The 7,041-nt window shown below is 41.3% G+C and overlaps 1 long non-coding RNA gene across 1 annotated transcript; it reads right to left on the reverse strand.

The window, feature by feature from the left end:
* Window positions 1–5,228: 5,228 nt before the first annotated feature.
* On the reverse strand, window positions 5,229–6,333 carry LOC112845591 (uncharacterized). The gene is made up of 3 exons (XR_003218446.1): window positions 6,310–6,333; window positions 5,388–5,505; window positions 5,229–5,278 (listed from the first exon to the last, which is right to left on the reverse strand). It is a non-coding gene; the product is annotated as an uncharacterized LOC112845591 (long non-coding RNA).
* Between the last annotated feature and the right edge of the window lie 708 nt (window positions 6,334–7,041).

Below are 7,041 nucleotides of genomic sequence, written 5' to 3' on the forward strand. Positions count from 1 at the left end.
AAACTCTGTGTATACAATCGTGGTATCAAAAGAAAGCTAACACTTGTGAAATGTCATCAGAGGTGTAATATTGCAGCAGATATTACTGTGTCAAAGTTACTGAGACTGGAACACAGAAAAAGTGAGTAGATTTTATTCCCGCCTAATTTTTTATTTATTTTTTTAACATATAACCCTTTTAAAGCATGCTCAGTTCACATTTCACAACAAACAAAGAAACAAACAACCTTTATTGTCACATACACAATCATACAGGGTACAACATGTAGTGAAATGCTTGTGTCTGAGCTGCAGACATTAATTCCCGAAATTCAGTATAAACATCATCTGTGCAAAGTTTTATGTTTCTAAAGTGAAACCGTGAAAAATGACAGCACTGCCAACACATAAATATCCAGACGTTGAACAAAAAGGCCCAATTTGCACACATTGAACACCATGTCAGTTGAATTTTTTAGGTATTAAACAGCAGAAATTATTTAATTTTATTAACAGGCCTAAAAATACTTTTGAGCCAATATTTTTTCTTTTTTACTTTTTAAGTTGAACAACTAAACAACAAATATACATAATAATGCAGTTATAGAAAGGGCAGGAAAAATGTCACAGCTTGCAGTATCTTTTACAACCATAATAATCTATTAGCGCGATTAGAGCACGCTGTAGGTATTACAGTACTGCGCTGCAGTGGTTTGTATCATATCTATCTAATAGACTCCAATTTGTTCATGTAAATGGAGAGTCCTCTCCACACACTAAGGTCAATTATGGCGTTCCACAGGTTCGGTGCTAGGACAAATGCTGTTTACATTATACATGCTTCCCTTAGGCAGCATCATTAGAAGACATAGCATACATTTTCACTGCTATGCAGATGACACCCAGCTCTATCTGTCCATGAAGCCAGGTAACACACACCAATTAGTTAAACTGCAGGAATGTCTTAAAGACATAAAGACCTGGATGGCCGCTAACTTCTGCCTCTTAATTCAGATCAAACTGAGGTTATTGTACTCGGCCCTGAAAATCTTAGAAATATGGTATCTAAGCAGATCTTACTCTGGATGGCATTACCTTGGCCTCCAGTAACGCTGTGAGGAACCTTGGAGTCATTTTTGACCAGGACATGTCCTTCAACGCACATATTAAACAAATATGTAAGACTGCTTTCTTCCACTTGCGCAACATCTCTAAAATTAGAAATATCCTGTCTCGGAGTGATGCTAAAAAACTAGTTCATGCATTTATTACTTCCAGGCTGGACTACTGTAATTCTTTATTATCAGGAAGTCCTAAAAACTCGCTGAAAAGCCTTCAGTTAATCCAGAATGCTGCAGCAAGATACTGACGGGGACTAGAAAGAGAGAGCAGATTTCTCCTGTTTGGCTTCCCTTCATTGGCTTCCTGTTAAATCCAGAATTGAATTCAAATCCTGCTCCTCACATACAAGGTCTTAAATAATCAGGCCCTGTTGAAAGGGAGTTTTTCCTTCCCACTGTCGCCAAAGTGCTTGCTCATAGGGGTCATATGATTGTTGGGTTTTCTCTGAATCTATTATTGTACGATCTACTGTACAATATAAAGCGCCTTGAGGCGACTGTTGTTGTGATTTGGCGCTATATAAATAAAACTGAATGAATTGAACTTCAGAAAAAACCCAATCAACAGCTGTAACCATATTTATACAATTTTCATGTATTTTTTAGCGGCTCCTTGGTGGAGGAGACAGCCACCCTCAGGGCTTCCAAAGCTAGTATACTCTTACTGCTGGTCCCAAGCCTGGATAAATGAGAGGATTACATCAAGAAGGTCATATGATGTAAAAATGTGTTTGGATTCATCTGCTGTGATTCCTCCTGGGAAAATAAGGCAAGAGCCAAAAATATCAGATACGGTACTTTTTGTTTTTCTTTTTAATCAAACATAACTCAGTAGCGCTCCATTTCACCTAATGTTAATGTACAGTAAGTACTAATTGTGGGCTAGCAGAAGCTAGGAGTTAGATAATCAAGGTGATGACTAAGTAATATTTGTAAATGACAGAGTAGCTCTTGATTCCACAGAGCTAGGTGATCAACTATTTGGCACAGCTGACAGACTTTCTTTCAGCTAATTGACCTGTTGGAGTCGTGGTTCAATAAGCCGTCCGTTTGTGAGGTGAGTCAATTTCATCAAGCAGCAGCTCATTAGCTGACTGGCTGGTTAACTGTCTCAGTAACGGAGCCAAACTCCTCCTTGAGCAGTTTGAACACGTTGTCCGAGAACTCGTCTCTCGGCCTGCCCGTGCCGTTCAGCAGGAGGTCGGGGTGGTGTGGGATGTAAGAGGACGGGCAGTGCAGCTCATTGAGAGTAAACCAGAAGGTGTCCGGACTCACCTGGATTAAGTGTCGGAACACACTGTGCAGGAAAGGGAAAGAAACACAGGAACAGGATTAGCTCTGAGCTGTGTTTTGCTTTGTATGTAATATCTATTGTATGGAAAACACCTTCCTATGATCCAAAGTGACAGACTGAACCAGTTTTGCTGGCTTTAACATGCGAACCAACAGTTTAACTATAAGCTCATTAACTCAACACTGCCTTTCTCTTCAGGTTTGTTTTTAAATCACCTCCAAGCAGGAAATACTTAAGTATATTAAAGCATGTGTTTTACTTGTGGCTGCTATGTTGCTACCCAAACACTTAGATCAATAATTCAGAATGATGTGAGTTATTAAAGGCTGCTTGCATACTGCATTCTGAGCTATTTTTTTAGTCATTTACTTTGTTTATTCACAGCTTCCATCTGTCCTTTACATTACTGTAGCTCTCACAGTGCACACATTTTGCATCAGCTGCCAGTGTAAAGGTGAAATGAGTTCCCTTTCAGATTCGTACACACAGTATTGGGATATCACGGCCCTACGTGTCCTGAAGACACTTCTATTCACGCCTGTAAGGCAACTGACCTGTGATGATATGCCACATATAAACTCATCATCACAGTCATTCCTCACTTTTTATGCTCTTACCTGGCTAGGAACACTTTGCCAAGTTGGGATTGCTAGCTATTGCTAGTTAGCTCTGTGGTGTGGCAACCTGAAGTTAGCCTAACTGCTCCTGTTGGTTTTAGCCACCACTGCTGAACTACATCTGCGTATTTCTGGAAGTTCCTTTCTCAAGGACAAAATGAGTGAGGGTGATATTTAAATCAGGCCCACAAACTGATTTACTAAAGTTTCCAGCAAAGGGTTAAAAGTCTATATTACAGGTAATATACGTTAAAGTCATGAATACTGGTGTCTTTACCCAAACATGCAGGAACCTGATTATTCCTGAGGTATTCAATTGTCAGGTCCCATGTTCCTCTCCTTCAGGGAACAAAAGCTATAGCCACAGTGCTTTGTTTCATGTTCAGTGTTCAGAGACAATGAATGACTCCTGAAGTCACATTTGTTGTGTAACACCCAGCACCTCTCCAATATGATGTTAAGCATTCAATTTAAATTCAGATTTTACTGATAAATCATGTCACGTGGCTATTAATGACCAACATGGCAATACAATGTCAACTGGATGGCACAGTTTAATTTATGGCATTCTGTCTGTGTGTAACACTCACACACATTAGTAACTAAATGAAAGATTGAGTTACTTACTACAGCGGTCCTTAATAAAGACTTACCTTAAACAGGCTTCTTGCAGTCTGATGGGTTGTCTGGATCTCAGGTAGGGTAGACAGGCTTCACAAACAGCATCTAGGTCTGCTTCAGCTGAGAAAACCAAACACAGGACATTTTTACTATATTTTATTCATATAAAAATTGTAATACTTTTACCTTTTATCCAGAAATTACAACAGAAATCAACTTGAAAAAGAAAATAAAAACGAATAAAATGCAACAAAGCCAAGTTAATTTCACGGATTAATCACAGCGGCAGAATACAGTTTGAGCTCGGTGCCTGGTCTTCGGGTGGATCACTCCCTGCAATATGTTACTCATAAAACTCCAGGAGCATACAGGTGGATGCTGGGGTGGTGGATGGGCTGAAACAGCAGGCAGTGGTGCAGCAGGATGTGAGGAAAGTGGGGCACGTTACATGTCCAGCTCCAGGCTTGGCTCCATACATGGTTACAGTTGTGAATGCTTCTTTTCTGATTATGTCCAGTGCGTGCACATAATGACACTTTATGGGTTAAAAACAAAAAACACGTCATAACTACCTGTGGATGCTGGCTGAGCCTCTGAAGGTTGAGTGATATGTCATTAAGCAGGTAGTCAGAGTTCTCATTGATCAGTTCCTTGAGGGAAGCGTATCCACAGACCTTATTGATGTTCCATATGGAGCTCAGCGCCGCCTGGCTGACCAGCAGCGTCTCCTCACCAGCTTTCTCCAGCACAGGATACAGCCAGGTCGTCAACAAGGGACGGAAATCGCGGCCCAGCGCCTCAGCACAGCAGGCGAAGGCCTCCAGTTGGATGCACAGCTGACAGATGTTGCTGTTGAGCTGGTGGATCGTGGATGCAGATGTTGATGATGAAGGAATCACTTGGAGAGAGCCGGCATCACTGTTGCATATGGAGAGGAGTCTGGATGGACTGAGCAGCTACGCAAAGAGACAAAACACATGTTAATGCACTGCTTTTAGCCACTTTACACATGCACTGCAGCTCTGAAGTTTTCAAGATATTATCCATGCAAGTGAGAACGCAAATGTCTGACACAGTACATCAGACATTAAACAGCCTTTAGCCTTCCTGCTCCTGAAAGCCTGTATTATATCTGACTGTGCTCATGTAGGGACAGCACAGATCAGCCTTTCTCAAAGTCAAGAGTGAGGCCAATTTAGGATCTTCACTCAAATTTAAAATACAAGGGAAACTGATGTATTTCCTTACATAAACAAAAACAACACATGCTGTTATAAATGCTCATCCTACGCAGTCATATGCAAAGTGTTAAATCAGTGTGTGATCCACCTGCCACTAAGAGATATTATTCTCTTTGGTAGATGGAAAAATATAATCAAACTCACTGTCAGTAGCTACAACAGCACATTTGTTATAATATGATGAATCAAGCATTTAGATATTAAATAGTATTGAGGGAGACAGGATCAATACAGTGAGGCATCTCGGGTGGGCAGAGCCCTGATTCAGTAGGGTGAATAAGGGATCTCGTCTCCTCCGTACTTAATGAGTGTGGTGTACCTGTCAGTCATGTCTGCACATAAGACACCAGGTAGGTCCCATCATGGTTGTCACAGATATTTGCTTCTTGGGCTTCCGTCTGGGTCCTTCAGGAGAAAATAAAAACTGTTACCTAAATATCAACACTTTGGTTACATTATTGTGTGGTCCACGTTCATGCGCTCACAGTGATCTGCACTGCCAGCAGTCCCTCACCTGCATCTTTGCCATCAATGTTGAACTTCACTGGCAGAGAGCTGGGCACTCCAGTGGTTTTAAGGCCGGATCCACTTGCACGCACCTTGCTGGCATCATGGGTGGGCAGCACCTTCACCTTGTAAGGTGGACAAAAGGGAAGAGAAGAACAACACGCTCACAAATGAAAGGAGCCTCATTTACAGAACCCAGTAAACCACACAAAGACTTTCCATTTTAAAGCTGGCCAGAGTGCAACACTGTAACATGTAACACCTAGAAGGTTCAGATGGTTGCAGTACTTTGCTCATTTGGATCAAAGTTTGGGGGAAAATCTTTCATTAAATCAAGTGATTGTAATGCTCTTGCTTCCGTTGTGTAGTTAACCATCTATCATTTTAGATGTTTCATTAGCAGCCTGATGAAATTAGCTGTGGCGTTAGCCCACTTCAGCCATCCAAACAGATGACCATCTAAGGTGATTATGCAGATCACTAGCACAGTACACAGATTACCACTTCTTATTCCAGCCAGACTTGTTGTACTTCATTCTAATCATGCAGTAACAACAAAGATTATTCCTACTGGCTTTTTAAAATGTGCTTCTTCTATTCTAGAAAAACAAAAACATGTTATCACAGGCTTTTGTTTTTTCAATGACATTTGTGTTGGCTGTGTCAGTTGCAGGCAAACATTATCATAATGGTTAGATATTAGGAAATAGCTTAAATCAGTGCATATTTAACTTGTTACACTGCCTTAATGTTGCCTGCATGGGATCTCCTCATCAGCATATGACTGTACCTGGATGATGATATGTGAGGAGCTTGAACTTGATTCGCTAACAGAAACTAATTTAGCTAGCTTAGCACACATGTCTTGTGGCAAGATATATGCACCTAATGCTTTAAGTCATTGGCTGTTCTGCCAAATTCCCACCAACCTGCAACTTTGTGAGCTGACTGTTCGGGATTTTTCTGTTTAGACAACAAAAAGAAAAGAAAAGATCTACAGATTCAGGCATTTCCTTGCCTGTGGTAGTCGCGTAGAATGACGTCACTGACAATGGTCTAAGTTGAAACAAACTTTCTCAAACAAAAAAAAAACAAAACAAAACAAAAAAGAAGAAGTGAGTCGGCGTGTCATCTTTACCGAGCACCATACATGTTTTGCCTCACATTAAAATTATTATTTTTCCTTTTCAAAATAATTTGTCTTCAGAGAAGTCAAATATATCAAATTTGCACGAATTCCACGGCCCGGCAGGTGGCGCAGAGCACTTGCGCCCGCCCCTGGCAGCTTGAAGCACAGACAGGCGATGGTTCGATTCTCACTCAATCACTCATGCCGACTCCTGTCTGGAGCTTCGGCCTGCTAGGGGATTCCTGGTCTGCGCACGGAATCCCGACCTTTTTTTCTTTTCTGTTTTTCTTTTTTCGGGGTGTTGGGCCTTTATTTATAAAGCTGGGACTATCTCCCTTGTCATGGCTACCAACAACAACGCCAGCTTGGGGGAGAGCAGAGACCCGATAAGCACAGACTCATTCATCCTTTATCCACTTTCTTTTCACTGCTGCTGCTGCTGTGGGAAACGCTGGGACTGTGTGGCTATGCAGTTTTTGCCTTGTTGGGACCAGTCTTGAATTTTACACATTTGATAAGTGAAGACTGGATG

The sequence above is a fragment of the Oreochromis niloticus genome, unplaced genomic scaffold (assembly GCF_001858045.2).
Source record: "Oreochromis niloticus isolate F11D_XX unplaced genomic scaffold, O_niloticus_UMD_NMBU tig00007991_pilon, whole genome shotgun sequence".
In the NCBI taxonomy this organism is placed as follows: Eukaryota; Metazoa; Chordata; class Actinopteri; order Cichliformes; family Cichlidae; genus Oreochromis; species Oreochromis niloticus.